Source organism: Chiloscyllium punctatum, chromosome 20 (genome assembly GCF_047496795.1).
Source record: "Chiloscyllium punctatum isolate Juve2018m chromosome 20, sChiPun1.3, whole genome shotgun sequence".
Taxonomy (NCBI): domain Eukaryota; kingdom Metazoa; phylum Chordata; class Chondrichthyes; order Orectolobiformes; family Hemiscylliidae; genus Chiloscyllium; species Chiloscyllium punctatum.
In genome coordinates this window covers 84,195,428-84,209,280 of record NC_092758.1, presented here as the reverse complement: position 1 = coordinate 84,209,280, position 13,853 = coordinate 84,195,428, and positions in this window count along the sequence as shown.

The window sequence follows — 13,853 nt, the reverse complement described above, 5'->3', positions numbered from 1 at the left end:
TGAGTAAATGTGTCCAGTACTACTCTTCACCAACTGGCTTTCCAGTTTCTCCTCCGTACATACTTGTTACAGTGAGCTAATGGAGGACAATGTACTTTACCAATGTTGAAATGTTCTTATGGTTCTCATGAAATGAATTTCACTGGGGTCACCAGCCCACCTGGACTGAGTGTAAGGAAAGTCCTGTGTGCATTAGGACTTATCCAAAGGGAAGAAGGTTCTCTTCATGCACAATTTACTGTTGGAGGGAATCCTGAGAGACAGGATGCACATGTATTTGGAAAGGCAAGGACTGATTAGGATTAGTCAACATGGCTTTGTGCATGGGAAATCATGTCTCACAAACTTGATTGAGTTTTTTGAAGAAGTAACAAAGAGGATTGATGAGGGCAGAGTGGGGGACATGATCTATATGGACTTCAGTAACGTGTTTGACAAGGTTCCCCATGGGGGATTGATTAGCAAGGTTAGATCTCGTGGAATACAGGGAGAAATACCCATTTGGATACAGAACTGGCTCAAAGGTAGAAGACAGAGGGGGGGTGGTGGAGGGTTGTTTGTCAGACTGGAGGCCAGTGACCAGTGGAGTGCCACAAGGATCGGTGCTGAGTCCACTACTTTTTGTCATTTATATAAATGATTTGGATGTGAGCATAAGAAGTACAGTTAGCACGTTTGCAGATGACACCAAAATTGGAGGTGTAATGGACTGCAAAGAAGGTTAACTCAAATTGCAATGGGATCTTGACCAGATGGGCCAATGAGCTGAGAAGTGGCAGATGGAGTTTGATTCAGATAAATGCAAGGTGTTGCATTTTGGGAAAGCAAATCTTAGCAGGACTTATACACCTAATGGGAAGCTCCTAGAGAGTGTTGCTGAACAAAGAGACCTTAGAGTGCAGGTTCATAGCTCCTTGAAAGTGGAGTTGCTGGTAGATGGGATAATGAAGAAGGCGTTTGGTATGCTTTCCTTTTATTGGTCAGGGTATTGAGTACAGGAGTTGGGAGGTCATGTTATGGCTGTGCAGGATATCGGTTCGGCCACCTTTGGAGTATTGCAAGCAATTCTGGTCTCCTTCCTATCGGAAAGATGTTGGGAAACTTGAAAGGATTCATAAAAGATTTACAAGGATGTTGCCAGGGTTGGAGGATTTGAGCTATAGGGAGAGGCTGAATGGGCTGGGGCTGTTTTCTCTGGAGTGTCGGAGGCTGAGGGGGGTGACGTTATAGAGGTTTATAAAATCATGACGGGCATGGATAGGATAAATAGACAATGTCTTTTCCCTGGGGTTGGGGAGTTCAGAACCAGAGGGCATAGGTTTAAGGTGAGAGGGGAAAGATATAAAGGAGACCTAAAGGGTAACTTTTTCACACTGAGGGTGGTACGTGTATTCAATGAGTTGTCAGTGGAAGTGGTGGAAGCTGGTCAATTGCAATATTTAAAAGGCATCTGGTTGGGTTTTGAGGGGTATGAGCCGGGTGCTGGCAGGTGGGACTAGATTGGGTTGGGATATCTGGTCGGCATGGACGGGTTGGACCAAAGGGTCTGTTTCGGTGCTGTACATCTCTATGACTCTATATCGGATCTTCTGCTTTTATGAACCTCTGAAAGAAACTAAGGACAACTAAACCTTGTTAGGAGCAGAGTTGTCACAATGCTCATGGTTCATGAATGGAAGCTGTGTTGTAATTGAGGTCATGCACCCGGCGGATAAAAAATCGGTTGTTAGGAGAAGGCTTAACGTAAAGGTATCGCTGTGGGATCTGAAGGTGGAAAGTCATCATCTGGGTGAGGAGGCATGCCTGCGACTGACCGCCCTCCTCAATAGAGAGACTCAGAACCTGCGCAGTGACCCAGTGAGTCTTCTTGTCCCAGAGAAAGTGAACTAACTTTCTCTCAATGTCAGCGACAAAACCAGGAAGAGAATCAAAGGGACCAGCCGGTACCACAGCACGGCAGCCTCCAGCTGGTTTATGACCACTACTTGACTCCTGCAAGATGGCACTTGGAGCAGTCTTGTCCAGCGGCCTAGGTGAGCCGAAACATTGGCCTCCAGCTCCTGTCAGTTCATTGGTCAGGATTCCTCAGCCAGGTTGAGGTACACCCCCAGATAGAGGAGAGGAGTGGTGCTCCAGTTACCTAATTGTTTCAATAAATGTATTGTTCGATAGGGATCAGATGGTTATATAATTGAAGCCATTTTTCATTTTGTTTCACTTGACTAATTCAGATCACGTTCTCCACCCACACTTATCTCACTGCCCTGCTCTGCTTCAAACATTAACAGCTAGTATTTTACAACCTCAAGACTTCCTGAAGCACTTTAGCAGCCAATGAAGTGGGGTTTTTGTGAAGTTTGGTTCATATTGTGTTACAAAATGGTTTGGTAGCCATTTTATTGCACAGTAATTGCCCATAAACAGCAATAAAATTAACCCGCAGCAAGAGCTGTCTTGAAATTCCCTGATCAACTTAACCATTATGGAGGAGGTTATTGTCTCATAACCTCCTCCATAAAACCTCCAGTCAATTAGCCTACTCTGTTTGAATCAAACTGACTTGATGAGTTGTTGTTTCCACTAAATCATAGCAGGATGTCGAGCGAACATGCTTTTGAGTATCTGTCCACCCTTACCATCATGGTTCATTTCCATCCTTGTGTGCTATTTGGCTCCTCAGCGAGCAGGTGGTATGGTGGCTCAGTGGTTAGCACTGCTGCCGTGCAGTGCCAGCGACCTGGGTTCAATCCCAGCGGTGGGCAACTGTCTGTGTGGAGTTTGCACGTTTGCCCTATGTCTGTGGAGGTTTTGTTTGGGAACTCTGGTTTCCTCCCACAGTCCAAAGAAATACAAGTTAGGTGAATTGGCCATCGGAAATTACCCATAGCATTCAGGGATGTGCAGGCTAGGTGGGTTAGCAATGGGGAATGCAGAATTACAGGGGTTGGGTGTAATGACATCTGGTGTGGACCTGATGGGCCAAATGGCCTGCCCCCACACTGTCGGGACTCCATTAATGAAAAATGCCATTACCTCAATTAGTATAAAGTTGGCAGAGGGGGCAGTTAGATCAGGCTGCCCTTTCTATTTTCCACTGTGGCCCCGCCTCTATTCATTTCCACTTCTCAAACAGCAGTTTGTGTCCCTTGAAATATACAGACAGTAGGTCAGCATTTCATATACACAGGAAATGCACAATTATTTCCTCAGTGTCTGTGGCATTGTGTCCAGTATTATTACTCAACCTCATCCCTCCAAAGAAAAGCTCTCTCAAGCTAAAAAGGTACTTAACTCAGCATGGTTGCAGGAAATCCTTTTCTGATTCTAGCTCATGCTGACATTCCTGATGAAGGGCTTATGCCTGAAACATCGCCTGTCCTGCTCCTCTGATGCTGCCTGACCAGCTGTGCTTTTCCTGCGCCACACTTTTCAACTCTGACTCTCCGGCATCTGCCGTCCTCACTTTCTCCTGGTTGTGACCGTGAGCCATGTCTATCCACCAAATGTGGAATGCATGGTTGTGATTACAACCACAATGAGTCGTGCAGCAACAGAAGACAAGTATAAACACCATCATTGCACCCACCGGTCTGTTTCAGTACTGTACACTGCAGGCACAGCTAATTGTAAATGATTACTTTGACAGCAACTTAACAGAAACTGAAAATCCCCTTCTTGGCTATAATGTCTTCTAATTGCCGTATACAGGCACTTCTGCATACAATTCTGCTTGCCCTGCTGCGTGAAGGATGTTATTAAACTTGAAAGGGTGTAAGAAAAGATTCACTAGGATGTTACCGAGACTGGACCGTTTCAGTTATAAGGAGAGGCTGGATAGGCTGGGGCTTTTGTTCCCTGAAGTACTGGAGGCTGAGGGGTGACCCCATAGAGATCTTTAAAATCATGAGGGGCAGAGATGAGGTGAACAATCAAGGTCATTTCCCCAATGTAGGGGAGTTCAGAACCAAAAGGTGTAAGTTTAAGGTGAGAGGGGAAAGATGTAAAATGGACCCGAGGGGCAACATTTCACACAGAGGGTGGTGCATGTATGGAACAACGTGCGTAGGATGGACCCACAATCTCCATCATCTAAAATACTCGACCAAAACCATGGAGTTTACAAAATGTTGAAAAGAAGGGGGGCAGCTGGACCGGGCTCTGGGAAAAATACGCAGGCACAGAGATAGCTGCCTGGGACCATTGTTCAGCCTGGAAATCCAATTGACGCCTCAACTCTAACAGAACAATCAACCAGGCCTAACACTCTAGACGGAACCTAATGTCTACACCTTGGGCTACCCCATACAGACATTATGGAGCGGATACAGATACCCAACATTCAACTTCAATCAATGTTCATTCACATGTACTTTTAACTGTCAGGCAGCCAATTGACCTCAAAGCGAACACCAGTAACACAATGGAAAGCACAGATTTGGAGTGAAGGCATGAGGCCCACAATCAGTATAATTGCAGGCCCCAATCTCACCTGAGGAGCCATCTTCGCGAGAGCTATCCCCACAGCCATCTCCAGGAATGGGATCCCTAACAGCTGTCTCCCAGAGAGCAATCACCTGGCAGCTATTCCCCAGGAGGCTTTCTGAACAGTGATCCCCAGACGAAGAATTCCAGCAGCTAATTCCAAGAGCTATCTCCAGAAGGGGGATCTCGACAGCAATTCCGAAACCTACCGACACAGGCCTGTCCCTGACACAGAGGAACCAATGGCCTCTGACCATGACCAGCAGACCGGAGAACAGACAACGTTCGGAAATCACCGACTCGAGCAACACCCGTAAGGCCCTCAGACACATCCTGAGGTGAAACCCGGCTCACAGAACCCATCAGAAAGAAAGGAATACCAAGTAATCACCCGATAGATCCAATAATCCTCCTACTGCATCAGCGGACTCAGCCCAGACTAAAGGCTACATTGTCTGACGTCTTCATCGAGACACCGAGTATGGCCAGTGGGAGCAAACAATCCAGGTCTTTTTCAATATATAATTTCACTTACATCACACTGTAAACTTTTGCTATAAATTCTGTTTTTTATGATCTTATACTCCACAACCACCTGGTAAAGGAACAGTGCTGCAAAAGCTAGTGCTTCCAAATAAACCTGTTGGACTATAACCTGGTGTTGTGTGATTTTTAACTTTATCCTCTGTATAGTTGTGTCAATTATACTGTTTATTACATTTGGCTTTATTTATTGTATAACACTCACCTTTTATAGTTAATAAACACAGAGATTCTTTCACCCTGAAACAGCTGTCTATTGCCTTCTTCATTTCACATTTTGTCAATAAGTCCAAAGTCAGAACCAGGGATCTGGGGTGATTCAAACCACCAAACATCTATTACTGAGTGCAAACCAGAACCCTACAGCTGCCAGAGGTGAATACAACTACAACATTTAAAAGACATTTGGATGGGTACATGGAGAGCAAAGGTTTAGAAGGATATGGGCCAAACATTGGGACCAGTTCAGGAAATCTGGATGGCATGGATGAGTTGGGCCGAAGGGTCTGTTTCTGTACCGGAGGACTCAATGACTCTATAAATGATTGTGTGGCCTATACCACCAAATTCCATCCCCAAACTTTATGCATTTCACCTTCCTCCATCCCCTCACCTCTCATTTAAAATCCTTCCTGTTCATGCACTCCCAGATAACACCTCAAGTTTCTCACTGAGGTACCTTCATCGCTTTCCTTCTTTAGCCTCTTCACTGAGCAACTCTTCATCGGTTTATCATGTTCTCACAATCTTTCCCAAACGTTGAAGACATTGCCTTCAACATCTGGGAAAACAAGAATGTTCATTATCCATTGATGCTGTAAGGCACCATGACTTTAGTCACCTCCCTTTAGAGTTTTTTCAATCATTTGTGGACGTAGGGGTCACTGTTGAGGTCAGCATTTATGAACCAGCTCTAATTGCTCAGAGGACAGTCAAGAATGCTCCTCAGACAATGCAATGCCAATTTCTGTATGATATTGCATTGAAATCGTATTATTGTGCATGTATTATTGCAGGTTCCACTGTATTGACAATAAAATACAAATGTGAGGTTTACAGCTGCAAATTTTACCATTGAGCCATGGCTGAGTTGAAGATGTGGGTCCAATTAAAGCCAAGACCCAGACGTTTTGAGTGAATTATTTAGTCAGAGAATCTCAGAAGGTCTAGCATCTTCTGTGGAGTGAGATACAGAATTAAAATTTTGCAAGCTGAAGAATCGATTCAGCAGGAGAATTGTACCAGACTTGAAATGTTAATTTGCCTCTCTCCAGTGATGCTAACAGAGCTACAACATTTTCTCTTTTGTTTTTAATTACAGGTTCCCAGTGTCTGAGGTATTTTACATTTATTTAACTATGCAGTCTGCCTTGAGCTGACTTAGTTTCATTCTGTTTCAGTCTCTGGTTCCAGGAAACTCAGAGGGACCTCCTTTTCGGTCAGTTTCCCCAGCTGTGAGTTTTGTCAGCTCAGTTAGCTGTGCTTCTCAAATACATGTTACAACATCTGCCTTCAAGCTTCCGGTGTATTCTCACTAAATAGAGAAATTGACAGGACCATCCCCAGTCGACAACGTGGTTTCAGCTAGCACTGCACCTGGGACACCAACACAAAGCTAACAGAGGGCATAAACTCACAAGATTCACTGTGTGGGCAGTCTGGTGGCTCAGTGGTTAGCAATGCTGCCTCACAGCGCCAGGTTTGATTCCGCCCTCTGGTGACTGTATGTGTGGAGTTCTCCCGTCTCTGCGTGGGTTTCCTGCAGGTGCTCTGGTTTCCTCCCACAGTCCAAAGATGTGCAGGTCAGGTGGGCTGGCCATGCTAAATTGCCCCCATAGTGTTCAGGGATGTACAGGTTAAGTGGATTAGCCCGGGAAATTACCCAGAGTGTCCTGAAATGTTTGGGTTAGCCATGGGAAATTCAATGTAACAGGGATAGGTCTGGGTGGGGATGCTATTTGGAGGGTTGGTGTGGATTCAATGGGATGAATAGCCTGTTTCTGCACTGTAGGGATTCGATGTAAAGTCCCATAACAGACAAAGTATTGCAGAATGCAAAAGATAACAATGCAGCCTGCACTACAGAGCTATTTCACAGCCTGCCCCCCCCAATACCCTGCGATGACTGAATCAAGTCCAAGAAACCATATAGGGCTTGATCCATATTCTTGACTACTTAACATTCATTCAGGGTATTATGGACTAGGGCAGACCACTCAAAACATTCTTGAATAGGCAATCCAGACCATAACTTGGCAATTTGTTTTGGTAAGTACAGCAAAAATTACCCAGAGTAAGTTAGCTAGGTTGACTGCTAGGTTTGAAGACAAACAGAAATTTATTCACAACATTACACAATGAAACACAAAGAACAGAAAAAGAAACCCCTACAGAACTGAGTCTATCCAAACTAGACTTAATTATGCTGTTCCAAATATACAAAACAGTCCCAATAAGCAAACCTCTTCAAAGAACAGTAAAAATGGAACAAATGCTTCCAGGTTGAAGTTAGAAGGGCAGAAGGAGAGAGAGAGCCTGTTCACATAGTCCACAGCTGAATGTTTGACCGGTTCTGGACTGAAATGCTCGGCTAGAGAGCTGACCACTTGCATTTCATTATACAGGTCACTTTTAAAACATGACCACATTGGCCTGAAGTCTCTTGTGTTTACATATGAACAAAAGGCCTCGCAATACCCTTTAAGCTCTGAACCAAACTAGTCTAATTGGAGCCGGGAGTATTTTAGATTAGATTACTTACAGTGTGGAAACAGGCCCTTCGGCCCAACAAGTCCACACCGCCCCGCCGAAGCGCAACCCACCCATACCCCTACATCTACCCCTTACCTCACACTACGGGCAATTTAGCATGGCCAATTCACCTGACCTGCACATCTTTGGACTGTGGGAGGAAACCGGAGCACCCGGAGGAAACCCACGCAGACACGGGGAGAATGTGCAAACTCCACACAGTCAGTCGCCTGAGGCAAGAATTGAACCCAGGTCTCTGGTGCTATGAGGCAGCAGTGCTAACCACTGTGCCACCGTGCTGCCCATTTTATTGCCCCTCTGAGGGAAACCAAGGACACAGTACCCTTGAGAAAAGGAACAGCTTTTAGAAAAAAGGGACCAGCTTTGTGACACATCTCGTTTAAAACAAAAGCCATCAATATCAAATTCTGGCTTCACTTTTAAGACCCTTAAAAACCCAGTTATTAGTCTGAACACACACATACACTATGCTAACTTTTAATATGCAAATACACACAACCACATGCAAATTCAGGCTGTAGTACACCCCACCACTGAACGCCTCCGTATCTCATTCGAGTCTCGATAATGCATCGGCAATCACGTTTTCCTGACCTGCCACATGTACAATTGTCAAACTGAACGGCTGCAACAACAAGCTCCATCTAAACAGCCTGGCATCTTTGTCCTGAAAGATCTCCACAAATATCAGTGGGTTATGGTCAGTGTAGACGATTGTCTCAGGTGCATTGCTAGTAATATAAACACTGAAATGTTGGAATGCCAACACCAAGCATAAAGCCTCTTTCTCCACCATTGAATATTTCTGTTGATGAACGTTTAACTTCCTGTCAAAATACTCGCTGGGTCTTTCTATTCCCTCGTCATCCTCCTGCAGGAGCACCGCACCGACACCCACATCACTGGCATCGATAGCCACCTTGAAAGGCTTCATGTAATCCAGTGCGGCTCATACTGGGGCAGTGATTAACACAGTGTTTAGGCTGTCAGTCCGCTGTCCACTGAAACATCTTGCCCCTTTTTAACAATTCGGTGAGTGGAGTATCCACACTTGCTAAAGTTCGGCACAAACTTTCAGTAAAATCCACTCAAACCAGGAACTTTAGAACTGCTTTTGTCATCAACAGTGTGGGAAATTCCACAAATACTTTTGTTTTCATTTGTCCATGTCCAATAACATGGTCCAAGAAGGTGACTTGGGCTTTGGCAAATTCACTTTTGGCGAGGTTTACCACCGAGCCTACCTTCCGAAGTCAATCGAACAAGTCCGATAAATCCTGTAAGTGTTCCTTCCATGAGTGACTAAAAATCACCAGGTCATCAATGATACACCACACAGCTGGATAACCTGTCAATGACCTTATTAATCAGTCTCTGAAAGGTGGCTGGAGCGTTTTTCATACCAAATGGCAAGACTCTGAACTGATATAGTCCATTTGGCGTTACGAAAGCCAAAAGTGCCTTTAGTCTCTCTGACAAAAGTAGCCAGTAGCCGCTGAGCAAGTCCAACTTAGAAATGAAAGTTGCTTATTCCACTTTTTCGACATAGTCCTCCAACTGTGGAATTGGATATGCATCAGTCTTCATAACAGCATTGATTTTGCGATAGTCCACACATAACCATTGGGTACCATCTGGCTTTGGCACCATGACTATGGGTGAGCTCCAGTCACTGTAACTCACTTCGATTATGCCATTTTGGAGCATGCACTCTATCTCCTTCTGAACCTGTGCCAACTTTAAAGGGTGATGCATATAAGGATGTTGCCAATCGGAACAGCATCTCCTATCTCTACATCATTCACAATTAGGTTAGTACTTCCCAGTTTATTTCTGCACATCTCCCCATGTGATAGTAATAACTCTTTCAGGTCATTTTGATTTTCTGGTGGAAGGTAACTCAATAATTTATCCCAATTTTTGACAACTTCCTCATTGTCCAATTTGATTTGAGGAATGTCCAATTCAGAATCCTCTGAACATGGTTCTTCCTTCTGTGCTGTAATCATTAACACCTTCTCCTCTCGCTTCCCTTCCCTATCAAAATACATTTTGAGCATGTTCACATGACTCACTCTGGGAGATTTCTTCCTGTCTGGATTCCTTATCAAGTAGTTCACCTCACTCAATTTCCTCTCAGTTTGATAAGGTCCACTAAACCTGGCTTTTCAAGGCTCACCTGTTACTGAAAGTAACACCAAAAGCTTATCCCCAATTGAAAAATTGTGAATTTATGATTTCTTATCCATTTCCTGTTCCATTGTATGCTGTGATACTTTTAAATATTGTCTAGCCAACTCTCCAGCTCTATTTTATTATTCTCTAAAATTTGGCACATAGTCCAAATGGGTGGTCTCTGCATTCTGACTTATTAATTTCTCCTTAATCAGTTTTAACAGTTCTCTTACTACATGTCCAAAAATTAATTCAAATGGACTGAACTTGGTCGATTCACTCTGTGCATCCCTGATCGCAACAAGTGCAAACATCATCTGGGTAATCCTGACCATAAGCCCTCAATATGGTCTTCAGTGTTTGATGCCAGCTCTCTAACGCTCCCTGTGATTTGGAATGGTACGCAGTAGATCTAATTGCCTTATTCCCAAGTTATCTATAACCTCCTTGAATAGTTTGGATATGAAGTTTGATTCTTGATCTGTCTTGATCTCTGTTGGTCGCTCATATCTAGTAAAAAAATTATGTAATTCTTCTACAACCATTTAATGTTGCATAATAGGATTGCCTAGAAATCTGATTGTTAATTTATTCCCACTTTTTGTTTGAGGTAGGGGACCTACACAATCAATCAAGATGTTTGTGAAAGTTTCCTCAAATTCAAGGTATTAAAGGTGCAGGTTTTATGACTGCCTGTGGTTTTCTGATTAGCTGACATGTATGACGTGACTGACAAAATTCAACGGCATCCTTGTGTGGTCCAGGCCAGTAAGAATGTCTTTGTATTTTAGCCTGTGTTTGCCTCACCCCTAAATGACCTCCAAGTCATAGCTCATGTGCCACTCCCAGCACTTCCTTTCTGTAACCTACTGATGAAATATTTGATGAATCTCTGCCCACTTATCATCTGCTTGAATTAGTGATGGATTCCATTTCCTCATTAAGACATCATATGTTGAGTAATAACACACAGGGGTGCATTTGCTTTCCTTCTCTGAAAATGGCTTTTGATTTAATTGTTTTAAATTCTCATCTTTTTGCTGTAATGCAGTAAGTTTAGCAGAGCTAAAGATACTTACATGTTTACCTATTGTTCCTTTTCTATTCCACTTATCTAATCAAAGAAGGTCTTGGATAAAGCTATGTCAGCTTCCTTATCTGTCCCTTTTGATCTCTCCTGCTTCAAGTTGTGCCTCTGTGATCTTGTGATCACACAATTTGGGAAAATTCCTGGATAAACATGCTTCATTTCTTCAATTGCCGGCATCTCCACTGGCTTTTCAACTAGAGTAGGCAGCACGCCTATCGATTGATCAGCTGTATCACTTGCAAGGAAAAATTGTATTCCTGGAGCTGAGAGGTTGTCCAGTACTTCTACCACAAATTCTCCACTCTTCACTGGACTCTCTAGCCTTACTTTACATAATCAAGCACTTTTTGTCTCACCATGAATTTCTGTTACCAGTACCTTCTCTGACAATAGTCCCTCAGGAGACCTATCTCCTCATCCCTCAGCATTACAGACTGAGAGGATCCTGTGTGCCTTAATATTGTAACCTCTTTACCTGCTACCCCTATGTGAATAAATTTTACCCTTGATTGTGTATTCTTTAAGCAGACCTGGCACTTCCTCCTTAGTCAACCTCTGATAATCTTGTACACTCTGATACAGAGGGAATGACTGCAGTTTACTTCATCTATGGCTTCAAAGCAAACATACTTGTAGGAAACTGTGTTGAGTTCCCTGATAAGATCTCTGTCTAATTTGTCACATTTAGAGTTTTAGAGGTACCCTCATTACTTCAGCCAAGTTAATGGACCTTTCCCCTTTTGCTAAAAAAAAGGCTCTTTGCAGAGTGAGCACGTTTATCCTACTCTTATAGTCACCAGCATTCAATGCCCACTCCCCACCATGCCCCCCCCCCCCAACCCTTTATTGGTCCCACGGTTGGTATATCCTTTACATAATTTCCTAAGATGCTTTCATTGTGTTATACTTATTTTGAGGGTTAATTTCCTGATTCAAAACGGCAATTTTAAAAAATTGACAAAGGATCATATAGAACATGCTAATTTTTTAAAGGATCTTTTAATGGATATTATCAAAGATGGCAGCTTTATCTGTTTTAACAGCTCTTAGTTGCATACACACACACACACGCACACGCATGTACACATGCATACAAATGCATGCACACCCACACAAATGTATATATAACACACAGACCTCTATGACACACACAGAGCCACACACACACACACAGACACACATACAGCCACACAGACACACACACAGCCACATACACACATGGACACAGACATATACACACACCCAGACAAACACAAGGACAAACACACACACACTGGCACATTCACACACAGACAAACATATGGATGGAAGGCTGGTCTGCATGATGGGTTGCATTCACAACTCTCTGTAATCTCTCTCCGTGACAGCTCCACAGCCAGCTGAGGAAGATATGCCCTAGGCCGCAGGCACTTGGAGGGATGGCAAAGACCATGCACCTGCTCAGGCCCAGATTAGGAGGAGACTCTGTGGAGTCAGAAATCAGGGATTTCATCCATGCGCACGGGAGGGACAAGAGCAGTGAGAAGGAGTGTGGAAGGGAATGGGCCACAGTGCCCAAGAGCTGCAGCACTGCAGCGAGTCATGTGACTGTCTCCGTGGACTGGGTGGTAGTTGTCATGGAGAGCCAGGCCCAGCATCCTCAGGGTTACACACTCCTGCTTTCCATTGCCCCAGCCAATGGTCCTCTGGAGCAAAGGTACAGTGACAGGAGGCAAGGAACCTGGTGCACTCTCTACCTTCATAAGGAGATTTTTGTTTTTCATTTTGGAAGGAAGAAAAAATCAGAGGCATTAGGCATTACCCATTGAAAATAGAGATGAAGTGCAATTTCTTCAGAAGGTCACAGTCTGTGGAACCATCTTCCTGACAAATGGAAGCAGAATCCTTGAATATTATTCTGGCAGATGTCACTCAAGGAGGTGAAAGGTTATTGGAGTAGGTGGGAGTGCAAACTTCAGGTTATAATTAGATCACCCACGTGGGAGGAAAACTTGAAGGAAGAAAACGTCAAGCTTCTGCTCCGTATTCATATTTACATGCAGTAATACAACAACTAGTTTTGTGAAAAGGGGGCATGTCTGTGAGAAACATTTGCAACAAATGTGTGGGGTTCTGCATCAGAAGTAGGAACTCGAACCCAGATTGCCAGATTTAGCTCCTTCACTCGTTTTCTTGCTCTGAAGATATTGGTCTGGACTGTTGAGTGTTTCCAGAATGTGCTAATTTTATTTTTCATATTTCCAGCATTTTACTTTTACACAACAAATGACAACTTGGGCGGTTCAGTGGTTAGCACTGCTGCCTCAGGGACCCAGGTCCAATTCCAGTCTCGGGTGACAATCTGTGCAGAGTTTACTCATTCTTACTGTGTCTGTGTGGCTTTTCACCAGGTGCTCCAATTTCCTCCAGAGATGTGCAGGTTAGGTGGATTGGCCATGCTAAATTGTCCCATAGTGCTTAGAGATGTGCAGGTTAGATGGATTGGCCATGCTAAATTGTCCTGCAGTGTCTGGGATGTGCCGATTAGGGTGGATTCTTCATGTTAAATTGCCCTGTAGCTTTTAGGGACATGCAGGTTGGTGAATTGGCCATGCTGAATTGCCCCATAGTGTTTAGAGATGTGCAGGTTAGGTGGATTGGCCATGCTAAATTGCCCCACAATGTCCAACAATGTGAAGGCTAAGTGGATTGGCCATGCTAAATTGCTCTGTAGGTTTAGGTATGTGCAGGTTAGGGTGGATTGGCCATGCTAAATTGCCCCATAGTATCCAAGGATGTGCAAGTTAGGGTG